This window comes from Symphalangus syndactylus, chromosome 24, assembly GCF_028878055.3.
Source record: "Symphalangus syndactylus isolate Jambi chromosome 24, NHGRI_mSymSyn1-v2.1_pri, whole genome shotgun sequence".
Taxonomy (NCBI): Eukaryota; Metazoa; Chordata; class Mammalia; order Primates; family Hylobatidae; genus Symphalangus; species Symphalangus syndactylus.
Genome location: NC_072446.2, coordinates 45,276,533 through 45,292,846, shown reverse-complemented (window position 1 = coordinate 45,292,846; position 16,314 = coordinate 45,276,533). Strand labels below are relative to the sequence as shown.

Sequence of the window (16,314 nt, the reverse complement as noted above, 5' to 3'; positions counted from 1 at the left end):
AGCTACTTGGGAGGCTGAGGCAGGAGAATCGCTTGAACCGGGTAGGCGGAGGTTGCAGTAAGCCAAGATGGCACTACTGCATTCCAGCCTGGGCGACAGAGTGAGACTCCATCTTAAAAAAAAAAAAAAAGTTGTTTAAAAAATAAATAAAAATAAAAATAGCTTCTTCCAATTCCATTTACAATTAAATTTTTTATGCTCCTTAATAGGTAACATTAACATATCCTAGCAACAAAATACTAAAGATATTATAAACAGGTATTCAGTGAAGTCGTTCTCCTTCCAGCCCTGTCAGAGGCTCAATCACTGATACCAGTTTTTTATATATTTTTCTAGAGACCTTTTTAGACACATACAAAGCTAGCTTCTCTTTTCTTTTTTATATCAGAGGTGATATGCCACATGCGCTGTCCTGTATGTTGTTTTTTTGTTTTGTTTTGTTTTTTACTTAGCAATATTATCATGGAACTGTGCCAAATCTACATTTTTTTTTTAATTTTTAGAGACAGGATCTTGCTCTGTCATCTTGGCTGGGATGCAGTGATGTGATCATAGCTTGCTGTAGTCTCGAACTTGGGTCACAGATGATCCTCTAACCTCAGCCTCCTGAGTAGCTAGGACTACAAGCATGTGCCACCATGCCCAGCTAATTAAAAAATATATATATATGTGTGTGTGTGTGTGTGTGTATATATATATATATATATTATTTTTTTAACTGTGTTGGCCCAGGCTGGTCTCTAACTCCTGGCCTCAAGCAGTCCTCCTACCTTGGCCTCCCAAAGTGCTGGGATTACAGGTGTGAGCCACCATGACTGACCTGGTATCATTCTTTAACAACTGTAAAACATTAGATTGTGATGATATTCTATGACTTAACCAATTACATATTTAGGTTGCTTCCAACCTTTTGCTTTTATAAACAAGGTTGTGTGAAGAGCCTGGTACAAATGTGTCTTTGAGTATGCATGCAAGTACATCTGAAAGATAAATTCCTAAATGTGGAATTGCTGGGTCAATAGGTAAGTGCATGTATAATTTTGCTGAGTTGCTCTTGTGGAAGCCAATAATTCTACTCACAATTCCACTGATAATGTATGAGAGTACTTTTTTCCCCAAAGCAGAAAGTTTCTGTGGATTTTTTTGGAGGGTGTTTCTGGGTTTTACTTAGAAAGGCCTTCCCCATTTTGAGATTATTTTTAAAATTCTTTAATATCTTTTAATATTTTCATAATTTCATTTTTTATATTTAAACCTTAGGTACAGCTCAGATATATTTTAATACAAAGAATAAGGCTATCTTAGTTTTTTTCTCAACTGGCTACCTAATTGTCCCAATATCATTTGTCAATAATCCACCTCTCTCTCTTTCTCTCTAATGGGAAATGTCAGCTTTATGATTGCTATATTAATTTGAGCTATTCTTTAACTTTCTTGTATCCACCAGAATAGGCTAGGTTATATTGTGGTAACAAACAACCTCGAACTCTTAATGGCTTATAACAAGAATTTTCCTTCGTTTTGGTACACGTTCATCAAGAGTTGGCTGAGAGCTCTACTCCATGTCTTCTCACTCAGCAACTAATGGAGTTGCCACCATCTTGAACATTACCAGCTTTCCTGACTAAGGGAAAGAGAGGCCTGGAGACTCTCACACCATCAATAAAATGTTCAGCCTGAGATATACATCAGTTCCCTTCACAGCTCGCTGACAAGTTTTAGTCACATGACCCTACCCACAACAAAACAGCAGGAAAATACAGTCATACATGTGTGCAGTAGGAAGACGGAAAGCTGAAAATATTTGGTAAACAGCAACTGTCATACCTCTATTCTGTCCTGTTCATCTGTCAATTCAAGTGTCAGCAGCACAGGTTTTTCTTTTTTTTGTTGAGACGGAGTCTCGCTCTGTCACCCAGGTTGGAGTACAGTGGCACGATCTCGGCTCACTGCAAGCTCCGCCTCCAGGGTTCACGCCATTCTCCTGCCTCAGCCTCCCGAGTACCTGGGACTACAGGCGCCCGCCACCACGCCTGGCTAATTTTTTGTATTTTTAGTAGAGATGGGGTTTCACCATGTTAGCCAGGATGGTCTCGATCTCCTGACCTCGTGATCCACCTGCCTCGGCCTCCTAAAGTGCTGGGATTACCCGCCCGGCCAGGTTTTTCTTTTTTAGAATATTTCTGGCTGTGCTTTCATTTTCATTTTTACTTTTAAACTAGAATTAGCCTTTTTACCACTCTTGTCCTCTCAGAAAAGACAAGGCCGGGCGCAGTGGCTCACGCTTGTAATCCCAGCACTTTGGGAGGCCGAGGCGGGCGGATCACCAGGTCAGGAGATCGAGACCACGGTGAAACCCCGTCTCTACTAAAAATACAAAAAAATTAGCCGGGCGTGGTGGCGGGCGCCTGTAGTCCCAGCTACTCGGAGAGGCTGAGGCAGGAGAATTGCTTGAACCCAGGAGGCGGAGCTTGCAGTGAGCCGAGATTGCGCCACTGCACTCCAGCCTGGGCCACAGAGCGAGACTCCGTCTCAAAAAAAAAAAAAAAAAAAAAAAAAAAAGAAAAGAAAAGACAAGCCCTGTCAGTTTTTTTGAATTGTATCTGCATTAAATTGATAGATTTAAGGAAAATTGACATCTTTACAATATTTAGAGTCTTTACAACCAAGAAGAGGATATTTTATTCACATTTTCTTTTGTGTCTTTATATTTTCTTAATACAGATTGCATGTATTTATTAGTAAGTATTCTTTTTGTTCTTTTAATAAGATTCTTTTTTATTTTACCATCACCTGCAAATAATCATTTTAATTTCTTCTTTACAATCAGGTTGGTTTTCTTGAAGGATTAGAAAAGATACAGCCATTTTCAAATAACATATATCTATTATCCAAAATATTTTTCAAAAAATTTCATATGGGCCTGGTGCTGTGGCTCACGCTTGTAATCCCAGCACTTTCTGAGGTCAAGGCAGGAGAATCCCTTGAGCTCAGCAATTCAAGACCAGCCTGGGCAAAATAGCAAGACCCCATCTCTATAAAAATAAAAAAATTAGCTGGACTTCATGGTGCATGCCTATAGTTGCAGCTCCTGAGGAGGCTAAGGCAGAAGGATTGCTTGAGCCCAGGAGGTTGAGGCTGCAGTGATCTGTGATTGCACCTCTGCATTCCAGCCTGGGCCACAGAGCAAGACCATGTCTCAAAAAAAAAAAAAGTTCCTTTTCATGATCCATCTCTATATTAATTCCAGTGAATAAGTAGGTTAACATTAATGATAAGTGCTATTTATTCCAGCTACTGGACACACCGATTTTTTTTATTTTTTATTATTTTTTTTTTTTGAGACAAGATCATTCTCTGTCACCCAGGCTGGAGTGCAGTGGCATGATCACGGCTTACTGCAGCATCAACCTCCTGGGCTCAAGCAACCTTTATCTCAGCCTCCTGAGTATCTGGGACCACAGGTGCATATCATCACACCTGGCTAATTTTTAAATTTTTTTGTAGAGACGGGGTCTTGCCATGTTGTCCGGTCTGGTCTTGAACTCCTGGGCCTAAGCTATTCTCTCACCTTGGCTTCCCAAAGTGCTGGGATTATAGGCATGAGCCACCACACCCAGCCTGAAACACCAAAAAAAATTTTTTTTTTATTTTAAGCTGCTGCTGCTGCTGAAGATGAAGATGCTTACATATGTGATTAGTTACCTATACATCTGGAAAATTTTTGTTTAATTTCCCTAATTTACATCATCTCTACCTATGCTTGCTTGTATTTTTCTCATATATCTAGCCAGCCTCTTAAGAGTGAATACTCTCTAGTTTACTGTAAATTACTGCCTGCAATGAAAACTCTTTAAATTATGTCCCCACTCATCCCCTTCCAAGAGTCCAGTACAATCACAGAAGAGGCTGAGCTCTAAATATTATGAGAATCTCAGAACCTCAGTTCATGTGGCTCATCAAATCCTCTATTATGGGATTCTTTTCATGGAAACACCAAATTTTTAAGAATCATATTTGTTTTATGCTCTGCAGATATCTGTTATGCTGACCTAATAGAACCAGGAGCTAATGAGTCTTTAATGTAGACTAAAAATTGGCTCTGAGTAAAGAGGCTCACAGCCTCATTCATCAAACTTGAGAGAGATTTAAAATTAAACATCTGCAGATAATTAGAGGATAGTTTTGAGTGCCAAAATGAGGCATTGCTGTCCTGTTGCATTTTGATTTTCCTCACAGCAGAAAAAAACATGTTTTCTTGGGAACTAAATCAGCTTTTTTCTAAAATTAAGTAGTTATGGTATTACCCCTAGAGTTTATTTCATGTTGAGATGGGAACCACTCATTGCTTCGTGTTTCTTTTCACACTGCCTTTGTGTAATTATGATGTAAATTTCAACCTGACAGTATTTTCTTCCTTTATAACTTGTCTTCTGTTTCATCCTCCTTCTGTCTCTGCATCACTCTGTGTTGTTTCCCCCTAACCCATATTCCTAAGAGTGCTGCTGTCAGTTAATCAAAAAACAATGAATCATGTAGAAGTCAATAGTTAAATGTTGATTAGCAGATTCTTTGTAAAAGTACAGGGCTGGGAGTTGTGGCTTACGCCTGTAATCCCAATGCTTTAGGAAGCCAGGGTAAGAGGATCCCTTGACCCTAGGAGTTTGAGGCTGCAGTGAGCTGTGATCATGCTACTGCAATCCAGCTTGGGTGATGGAGCAAGACTCTGCCTGTTTTAAAAAAAAGAAAAAAAAGGTCAAGGTGGGCGGATCAGGAGATCAAGACCATCCTGGCTAACACGGTGAAACCCCATCTCTACTAAAAATACAAAAAAATTAGCTGGGCATGGTGGCACATGCCTGTAGTCCCAGCTACTCGGGAGGCTAAGGCAGGAAAATTTGCTTGAACCTGAGAGGCCGAGGCTGCAGTGAGCCAAGATTGTGCCACTGCACTCTAGCCTGGGCGACAAAGTAAGACTGTCTCAAAAAAAAAAAAAAAAAAAAAGTTACACTGCATGCACACTCATGCCTGGGATACAGAGGTCAGGAGGGAATTTGAGTTCTACTGAATCTAAGGCACAAAAACAGAAGAAAGGCGCTGGGCATAGTGGCTCATGCCTCTGATCCCAAGACTTTGGGAGGCCAAGGCAGGGAGGATCACTTGAGGCCAAGAGTTCAAGACCAACCTGGGCAACATGGTTAAACCCTGTCTCTACAAAAAATAAATTTAAAAAATAGCTGAGTATGGTGACATGTGCCTGTAGTCCCAGCCACTCGGGAAGCTGAGGCAGGAGGATCCCTTGAGCTCAGGAGGTCGAGGCTGCAGTGAGGTATGATTGCACTGCTGCACCCAATCTCCAAGCGACAGAGTGAGGAGGGAGGGAGGAAGGGAGGAAGGAGGCAAGGAGGAAAAGGAAGGAAGGAGGAAAGGGAAGGAAGAAAGAAAAGAATTAAATTCATACCTGTGAAAAGAACCGTTAAAAAAAAAGGGAACGTGAGACGTCAGATTCTTCTTTGCCCTCAAAGTGAAGTCTCATAAAGATCTAATAGAATGATTTACATTGAAAATAGATTTCATAATTACATAAAAATGGAGAAAATGGCCGGGCATGGTGGCTCACGCTTGTAATCCCAGCACTTTGGGAGGCCAAGGCCTGAGGTCAGGAGTTCGAGACCAGCCTCAAACTGTCTTCGAGGAGAAACCAGACCTCCACTAGGAGAAACCCCATCTCTACTAAAAATACAAAATTAGCCGGGCGTGGTGGCACATGCCTATAATCTCAGCTACTCGGGAGGCTGAGGTAGGAGAATTCGCTTGAACCCAGGAGGCTGAGGTTGGGGTGAGCCAAGATCGTGCCATTGCACTCCAGCCTGGGCAACAAGACCGAAACTGCGTCTCAAAAAAAAAAAAAATTACTAGGAATATGGCAGAGTAAAAATAGACTCACCAAAATAACAAACATCTGAATTTTTAAAAAATATTCAAGTAGACAAACTTCAATTATGGCAAACAAAGATAGCACCTCAGGCTGGATTTTAGAACTGTGGAACAGCAGCAAAGAGAAAAGCTGTGCACAAACCCAGAGAAAACAATGGTAGCAGAAGAAACAAAAAATCCAAACTGCGAAGAAATTGGAATTGTCAGTAACAGGGCTGGAAAGGATAAAAAACACAAAGGCTATTAAAAGGAACTGATCAGGGAAAAAAAATAAGTAAATTAAATGTGAGGCATAGTGCCACACATCTATAGGCCCAGCTACTCCAGAGGCTGAAGCAGGAGGATTGCTGGTGCTCAGGAGTTCAAATCCAGCCAAGGCAACATAGTGAGACCCTTTCTCAAACAAATATATACATCTGGTTAGAATTAGATGAAAAAAAGCTAAAACATTGCGATGAAACATATTTTAAAATTACAACATCCTTTGATGAAAAAATAGAATCAAAATAATGAGGTAGTCAGTAAAATTAAGGCTAAATGGAAAGATCCTGATCAAACAAAGATGGAATAGACAAATTGATTATGGCAATTCCAATAAACCTAGTTTGTTGTTGTTGTTGTCGTTCCGCCAACTGTCCTTTAAATAATGGGAAGGAGCGTAAATAGGAGGAAGCCTCAGAAAAGGAAACATTAAAGAAGTTACTGTAGAAAAATAGACTTTTGCCTACAGACTGAGAGGTTTCAGAGTTACTTATTTCCAGATTTGGTACTTAAAGACAGAATACCCAGATACCTACTTGTCAGTTTCTTAAAACTAGAAAGAAGTCTTCTGGTATATACTGAGATTTGAAAGAAAAAAAAAAAAGCTTGAAAGAAAGAAGAGTTGTCCTCTGAAGAATAAAAAATAAGGATAACCTCAAACTTTAAACTCAAACAATAAAGAGAAGATACTCTTAGAAAAATATTTACGGAACGCCAGCCGTTTCTTGCCTAGCTGTCTGCCTTTTGAAGATAAAAGATTTTTGAACCCTGATCTCTTTTTCCCTGGTGGAACCCTGATGTCTACTTCAAATAATTAAGTTTACAGATTGTAAAAGGTCATAAAAGACTGGGAATACAGAGGGAGACCTTTGAAATATGAGTTGTAGAGACTGGAGCACCTTAAAGGAAGTGAGGCAGTGATATCATTCAGGAGGGCCAGCTTAGGTGCTGAGGCTTAAAACCTCTCAGTGCAGGATATCCACCAGAGGTGCTGCATTACTGCATTACAGTGTCTGGTCCTCAAATATCCAGAAATGCAGCCTTGCCAGGGATGACCAGGTCCTAGGAAAATCTTGCTAACCAAAGCTCACAAGAGGCCATAAAGATACTCAATGAAGAAGTGAATTACTTCTAATTTGCCAAAAGCTTTCTTTTATTTATTGATTTTTTTTTTTTTAAGAGACAGGGTCTAGCTCTGTTGCTGAAACTGGAGTGCAGTGGTATGATCTGGTCATAGCTCACCGCAGACTCCAATTCCTGGGCTCAAGCAGTCCTCCCACCTCAGCCTCCTGAGTAGCTAGGACTACAGGTGTCCCCCACCTTGCCTGGGTCTTGCTATATTGGTCAGGCTGGTTTGAAACTCCCAGGCTCAAGTTGTCCTCCTATCCTAGCCTCCCAAAGCACTGGGATTACTGGCATGAGCCACTGTGCCCAGCCTTTTTCACTTTTTTTTTTTTTTTTGAGACCAAGTCTCACTCTGTCACCCAGGCTGGAGTGCAGTGGCGCGATCTTGGCTCACTGCAACCACCACCTCCTGGGTTCAAGCGATTCTTCTGCCTCCGCCTCCCAAGTAGTTGGGACTACAGGTGCACATCACCATGCCCAGCTAATTTTTGTATTTTTAATAGAGATAGGGTTTCACCATGTTGGCCAGGCTGGTCTCAAACACCTGACCTCAGGTGATCTGCCTGCCTCGGCCTCCCAAAGTGCTGAGATTACAGGTGTGAGCCACGACGCCTGGCTGATATGTATTTTTATAATTATTTTAGGTGATATATAAATAAAAAGATTACACAGAAAGTCACTATGTTTAGTTGTCTTGGTGTATATTTTGCAGCTCGTTTTTCTTGGAGTGCTCACTGCTCCAAGCTGGGTATTCTGTGGGTGCTTTATTAAGATTTATTTATATGGCAGTTAGTTGCACCTGCACTAAAATTTTTTCTAGGTTAGGCTGCAAAATAAATATACAAAGAAGTAGCTTTTTTTTTTTTTTTTTTTTTTTTTTTTTTTTTTTTTTTTTTGAGACGGAGTCTCGCTCTTTCACCCAGGCTGGAGTGCAGTGGCGCGATCTCGGCTCACTGCAGGCTCCGCCCCCCGGGGTTCACGCCATTCTCCTGCCTCAGCCTCCCTTGTAGCTGGGACTACAGGCGCCTGCCACCTCGCCCGGCTAATTTTTTTTTGTATTTTTAGTAGAGACGGGGTTTCACCGTGTTAGCCAGGATGGTCTCGATCTCCTGACCTTGTGATCCGCCCGCCTCGGCCTCCCAAAGTGCTGGGATTACAGGCGTGAGCCACTGCGCCCGGCCCAGAAGTAGCTTTTTTAAATGCTAGGAATAACCAGTTTAGAAAATATAAAGGAAAAAAGACCCCATTTATAATACGTATAGACAAATATATATATGGTAACTAGGGATAAACCAAAGAAAAGTCCAAAACCTGTATGAATAAGTTATACAAATCTACTGAAAGTAGTAAAATAAAACTAGAATAAATGAAAAGACATATCATGTGCCTGGATGTAAAGACCTCCCTTAGTCCATTTGTGCTGCCATAATAGAATACTACAGACTGAGGAATTTATAATGAACAGGAATTTGTTTCTCACAGTTCTAGAAGCCAAGAAGTTCAAGATCAAGATACTGGCATCTGGCAAGGTAACGCATCTGGCAAGGTACCTGCTGCATCATAACATGGTGGAAGGCATCACATTGCAGAAGGGCAAAGATGGGAGAAAGGGAAAGACAGAGAGAAACAAACACAAAAGGGGTCCCAACTCTTCCTTTTATAAGGAACCCACTTCCTTGGTAATGGCATTAATACATATCCCTCATAGCGTAATCACCTATTAAAGGTCTCACTTTGTTTGTAGAGACAGGGTCTCACTCTGTCACGTAGGCTGGATGGAGTACATTGGCACAATCACAGCTCAATGCAGCCTTGACCTCCCGGGCCTAAGCAGTCCTTCCACCTCAGCATCCCAAGTAGCTGAGACCACAGGCATGTGCCGCCACACCTGGCTACTGATTTTTTTAATTTTGTAGAGACAGGGTCTCCCTATGTTGCCCAGGCTAGTTAGGGACTCTTGGGCTCAAGGGATCTTCCCGCCTTGGCCTCCCAAAGTGCTGGGATTATAGGTGTGAGCCACTGCAGCAGGCTCCCACCTCTTTTTTTTTTGTTTTGTTTTTTTTTGAGACGGAGTCTCACCCTGTTGCCCAGGCTGGAGTGCAAAATGGCACGGTCTTGGCTCACTGCAACCTCCACCTCCTGGGTTCAAGCGATTCTCCTGCCTCAACCTCCCGAGTAGCTGGGATTACAGGCACGCACCACCACTCCCAGCTAATTTTTTGTATCTTTAGTAGAGACGGGGTTTCCACCATGTTGGCCAGGCTGCTCTCAAACTCGTGACTTCATGATCTGCCCGCCTTGGCCTCCCAAAGTGCTGGGATTACAGACGTGAGCCACTTCGCCCAGCCCTCTACCTCTTAATACTGTTAAAATGGTTATTAGGTTTCAAGATGAGTTTGGGAGGGGACAGATACTCAAACCATAGCAAGACCCGTTCTCCCCAAAATAAGCTATAAATTTAATGTACTTTCAATTAACTTCACAGTAGCATTTATCTATTTATTTATTTATTTATTTATTTATTTATTTATTTATTTATTTCTTGAGAGAGAGAGAGAGAGATGACGTCTCACCCTGTTGCCCAGGCTGGAGTGCAGTGGTGCAATTAGGGCTCACTGCTCCTGGGCTCAGGTGATCCTCCCACCTCAGCCTGCTAAGTAGCTGGAACCATAGGCATGCACCACCATACCCAGCTAATTTTTATATTTTTCGTAGAGACGGGGTTTTACCTGTTGTCCAGGCTGATCTTGAACTCCTGAGCTCAAGTGATCTGCCCACCTCTGCCTCCCCAAGTGCTGGGATTAGAGGCGTGGGTTAGTGTGCCTGGCACAATAGAATATTTTAAAGACTTATTTAGCTGAAAAAAAGATTATGTAAGAATAGCCTTGAAAATATTAAAGAGGAAGAGTAGTGATGAAAATATTGCCCTAGCATATATGAATTAGTGGTATGCTAATTCATATGTAATGTATGTATGTAAAAATACAAAAAAATTAGCTGGGCATGGTGGTGCATGCCTGTAGTCCCGGCTACTTGGGAGGCTGAGGCAGGAGAACCGATTGAACCTGGGAGGTGGAGGTTGCAGTCAACCGAGATGGCGCCACTGCACTCCAGCCTGGAGACAGAGCGAGACTCTGTCTCAAAAAAAATAAAAATGACTCTGAAAAAGGTAGAACTTTAAGACAGTGGAGAAAGAATTTTATAAATGCTGTTGGAATAGTTGACTAAATTAGAAAAACCATTTTAGGTCTTTTTTCCATGCCATAAATTCAAGATGGATTAAACATTTAAATTTAAGGCATGAAACTATGCAAATAAATGAGAATATAAGTGGGTATTTCTGTCATCTGATGTGGGGAAACCAAAGTTAGAAATCGTAAAGCAGGGGCACAAACTCAGTGACAACAGAAGCCAGGCAGGAAATTGAATCAGCCAAATACACTTGGTAGAAGTCAAAATCATGAAACCATCAATTTCTTTTCTTTTATTTTTTTTGATAGAGGTAGAAATATTTACAATGAGGAAAATAACAGCCCAAGCACAAGTGGCAACCTACATTTGGTCCAGAATTAGAAAGTGATAAGGAGTGGTAGAAATGGTGACAAATGGCGATTCTGTTGACATAGGGCCAGGCACACTTACACTGCAACCCATAAGCATTCAGCGCCGCCCCCTCCCCCCTGCCCCCCCAACACACACACACAAATTGTGCAACAACATGGCAGCCTGGGAGCAGAGGCCACTCAGCTCCAAGCTGTTTTTGCCATGCAAGAATGGAGCCCAGGGTTATTAGATCTGACCTTTTTCTGTGTAGAGCTGGAAATTGCTAATTTTATGTTAAATCTCCCAAATCTAAATTATCTCAATCTTTAAAACTTTGTATAGGCCAAACAAAATACTTGTTCAGGCCAGATTCAGTCCAGAGGCCTTGAGTTTATGAACTCTGCTGTAAAGTTGTGGTTTTAGTTTCAAGATTATGCTTACACCTTTAAATGAGTTGGGATGCTTTCCATCATTTTTTTGTATACTCTGGATCAGTTTACAATAGTTCCCCTTTATTTTCAGTTTCACTTTCTGCAGTTTCAGTTACCCATGGTCAACTGTAGTCTGAAAATATTAAATGGAAAATTCCCAAAACAATTTGTAAGTTTTAGATTGTTCACCATTCTGAGTAGTGTAATGAAATCTCAAGCTGTCGTGCTCACTGCATCTCACCCAGGACATGAATCATCCATCCCCTGCCCAGTGTCTGCATTCTGTGTACACTACCTGCCCATTAGGGTCTTGATTATCAGTTCAAAAAAACATAGGACTGAGTACTATCCAGGTTTTCAGGCATCCAATGGGGGTCTGTGAACATATCCACCGTCGATAAGCAGGGACTACTGTACATAGCAGATTACTTATCTGTGCAAGTTTAGCAAGTTCTACCTTCATTGCCATTAGGGTCTGAAGCCTTTTTTGTAAAGACATTTCTATATTTTCAAGTTTTCTTCTTGAGCCAGTTTTGGTTATATTCCTATAAAATCTATTCTAGGTTTTAAAATTAATACTCAAATTATCTCATGGATGTTTTTAAATCTCTGCATAAGAATTTTTTTTATCTGTCTCATTCTTAGTGTTTTGGTTAGTTGATTTCAATTCCTTTCATTGTTTTGCTTTAATTCATACATTTTTATTTGACCTTTATTAATTCCTTCTTCTGGCTTATTTTGTTTGATTTGTTCTTTTTCTACTTTCCAGAATTGAATTCTTGTGTCCATTTATTTTCATTATTCTTGTTTAGATTGATAATACAATCAGTTACACTTATACACCTACACAGTAGCCTGTAAGAATATTTTTCCCATGTTGAAGGTTATGGATTTTTCTCTCAGTATGAGACTTTTTTCCCACAATGTGATTAACTTCTAAATGGTCTGTGATTTGTTTTAGTTACTTACTAAACAGAAATCATTTTATTTTATTTTATTTTATTTATTTTTTTGAGGTGGAGTTTCACTCGTCACCTAGGTTGGAGTGCAATGGCGCAATCTCTGCTCACTGCAACCTCTGCTTCCCGGGTTCAAGGGATTCTCCTGCCTCAGCCTCCTGAGTAGCTGGGATTACAGGCACCCACCACCACTCCCGGCCAATTTTTGTATTTTTAGTAGAGGTGGGGTTTCACCATGTTGACCATGCCGGTCTCGAACTCCTGACCTCAGGTGATCCACCCACCTTGGCCTCCCAAAGTGCTGTGCTGAGATTACAGCCACCACACCTGGCCTGAAGTCATTTTAAAGATTATTTTTTTAATTTATAAGTAGTTTCCGTTTGTTTATCTTTTTATTGCTGAGTTAATTTTACACATCGTAGTCACATATTGTGGCCTCTAAGAGTTCTGTTCTTTGGAATCTTCCTATGGCATGATAAATAGTTTATCTAAATGTAGATGTTCCAGATTCATATGAAAAGGTGTTTTCTTTGTTAAGACACAAAGTTGTACACACACACACACACACACACACACAGTATAGATACGTAGATATATACTGTATATTATTTGTTTGGGGTTTTTTTTTTTTTTTTTTTTTTTTTTTTTTAGACAGAGTCTCACTCTTTTGCCTAGGCTTGAGTGCAGTGGCGCAATCTTGGCTCACTGCACCCTCCACCTTCCAAGTTTAATCGTTTCTCCTGCCTCAGCTGGGATTACAGGCGCATGCCACCACGCCTGGCTAATGTTTGTATTTTTAGTAGAGATAGGGTTTCACCATGTTGGCCAGGCTGGTCTTGAACTCCTTACCTCAGGTGATCCACCCACCTCGGCCTCTCAAAGTGGTGGGATTACAGGCGTGAGTCACTGCACCCAGCCAATATATATATATTATTTGTTAATGGTATTGTTTATATCCTCTTTTTTGTTATATCTCATTTGGAGATTAATATTTCTATCACTATAAAACATCATTGTGCATATAGCTTTTTGCCTTTATTTCTACTTTTTAAAAAATAATTAGCACTCCTCCTTGCTTTCTTATAATATTTGCCTGCTATATTTTTATTTTCTTATTGCATCCCCCATTTAAAAATATCTTAGAATCATTTAAAGTGTTTTCTTGTAATATAGCTGAATATTGTTCTTATGTAATTTTAGAGTTTTTTGATTAAAGCATAGCTGTACATATTTTGGGGGCACGTGATATTTTGATGCATGTGTACAATGTATAATGATTAAATCATGGTAATTGAGATATCAGCTTAAATATTTTTCTCTGTGTTGGGAATATTGCAGATTCTTCTAGCTATTCTGAAATATACATTAATTTTTTTTAACTTTTAAAATTTAGTTTTCTTGGCTGGGCGTGGTGGCTCGTGTCTGTAATCCCAGCACTTTGAGAAGCCAAGGTGGGCGGATCACAAGGTCAGGACTTCAAGACCGGCCTGACCAACAGGGCGAAACCCCATCTCTACTAAAAATACAAAAATTAGCCGGGTGTGGTGGCACACACCTGTAATCCCAGCTACTCAGGATGGTGAGGTTGCAGTGAGCCGAGATCGTGCCACTGCACTCTAGCCTGGGCAAGAGAGTGAGACTCCATCTCAAAAAAAAAAAAAAATTAGTTTTCTTCATTTCATAGTGTTTGGAATACAACAAAGTATTAACTACAGTTTCCCTATTGCACTGTAAAATACTAGAACTTATTCTTTGTATCTAACTGTATTTTTGTACCCGTTAACCAGCTTCTCCTCATCCTAGAGTCTTTCTGGGGTTTTTTGTGTGTGTGCCAAATCGTGGGAGCTAGAGCCTTTTTTTTTTTTTTTTTTTAGACGGTGTCTCGCTCTGTTGCCCAGGCTGGAGTGCAGTGGCGCAATCTCTGCTTGCTGCAAGCTCTGCCTCTGGGTTCATGCCATTCTCCTGCCTCAGCCTCCCAAGTGGCTGGGACTGCAGGCGCCCGCCACCACATCTGGCTAATTTTTTGTATTTTTAATAGAGACGGGGTTTCACCGTGTTAGCCAGGATGGTCTCGATCTCCTGACCTCGTGATCCACTCGCCACAGCCTCCCGAAGTGCTGGGATTACAGGCATAAGCCACCACGCCTGGCCTAGAGCCTTTTTAAATAGGATTTAAACCATTTATTTTTCTCATGATTTATTTTTCATTTTGTTCCTACCATTTTATTTCATATTTCTATCAATTGCTTTCTTATGACTCCCCTTCTTCCCCTTTTTACCCTATATTTTGCTGAAATTATCCAGGTTTCTTTGCTGCTTTTTCCTCTCTGCTAGTCATGAAAATTACACATACTGTTTCTGGCTCCCTACATTTTAAAACACACATTTAGACTTATACTTCTGTAACAACTTTTTATTTTTTTATTTTTATTTTATTTTTTATTTTTTATTTATTTATTTTTTTTGAGACGGAGTCTCGCTCTGTCACCCAGGCTGGAGTGCAGTGGCGCAATCTCGGCTCACTGCAAGCTCCGCCTCCCGGGTTCACGCCATTCTCCTGCCTCAGCCTGAGTAGCTGGGACTACAGGCGCCCGCCACCAAGCCCGGCTAATTTTTTTGTATTTTTAGTAGAGACGGGGTTTCACCGTGTTCTTGATCTCCCGACCTCGTGATCCGCCCGCCTCGGCCTCCCAAAGTGCTGGGATTACAAGCGTGAGCCACCGGGCCCAGCCTGTAACAACTTTTTAAATTAAGTAGTTATAGCTTTTCAAAATAAAACTATTAGCACAACTTAACTTTCTTCTCCACGTTCCATCTTCCATGCTTTGCTGAAATAATCTGAAGCCTTAATCTAGATTACTATGGGGGATTTTAATTAGTGGAATGATTACGTACCTATATAGAGAGAAAGAAGTGTACTTGAATGTCTGAAAATGTCTTTTTCCTTCTTTCTTTTTGTTCTATACAAATGAAAGATAGTTTGGCTGGATATACAGTTCTAATATCACAGTTCTTTTCCATCAGACCTGTATAGATGTTGCTCCATTGTATATTTTTTAATTAAAATTTTTATTTTGAGTTAATTGTAGACTCACATGCAGCTATAATAAACAGTACAGAAAGATCCTATGTACTCTTTTCACAATTTCCTGTAATGATTACATCTTGTAAAACTATAGTATAATATCATAACCAGGATATTAATTTTGATACAGTCAACATACACGAGGTTTCCATCACATCAGGGATTTCTTACAGTACATCAAGATAAGTGTACTTATACAGTATGTAACCTGGGATTGGCTTTTTTCATTCACCATAATTATCTGGAAAGTGACTCTGATTATTGCATCTATCAATAGTTTGTTTCTTTTTATTGCTGAGTGGCATTTGACGATGTGCATACCCCAAGTTTGTTTAATCATTCACCTATTGAATGATATTTGGGTTGTTTCTAATTTTAGATCATTACAGATAAAGCTGCTGTGAACATTTGTGTTGTGGTTTTTATGTGAACATAGGTTTTCATTTCCCTAGAATAAATGCCCAGGAGTGCAACTGCTGAGTTGTATGGCAGTTGCATGTTTAATTTTACAAGAAACTGACGAACTATTTTCCAGAGTGGCTATACCATATTATATTCCCACCAACAAGATAAAGTGCTCTATTCTCTGCATTGTTGCCAGCATTTGGTGTTGTTACAATTTTTTATTTTAGCAATTCTGATAGGTATAATTTAGTAATTTCTCATTGTGGCTTTAATTTCTATTTCGCTAATAGCTAATGATTTTGAACATACGTTTATGTACTTATTTACCATCTGTATATTCCCTTTGGTGAAATGTCTCTTTTGCCCCTTTTCTAATTGAATTGTTTCCTAGGGCTGCCTTAACAACGTGCCATAAACTGGGTGGCTTAAAACAACAGAAAATCTATTGTCTCACAATTCTGGGGTTTAGAAGTCTGAAATCAAGATGTTGGTGGCTGGGCACAGTGGCTCACACCTGTAATCCCAACATTTTGGGAAGCCAAGGTGAGCAGATCACTTGAGTCTAGGA

General features: G+C 40.3%; 1 protein-coding gene across 4 annotated transcripts in view; it reads left to right on the top strand.

Annotated features, from left to right (window-relative positions):
- Positions 1-16,314, top strand: part of RNF24 (ring finger protein 24) — a 101,542-nt gene that overhangs the window by 32,758 nt on the left and 52,470 nt on the right. For 2 of the 4 annotated variants that reach the window (XM_055266291.2, XM_063633532.1), the window contains exon 2: positions 16,138-16,289. The exons of the other annotated variants lie outside the window; for them this stretch is intronic. The gene's annotated coding sequence lies outside the window, so the exon portion shown is untranslated. The remainder of the gene's footprint in view (positions 1-16,137; positions 16,290-16,314) is intronic. 4 annotated transcript variants of the gene reach the window in all.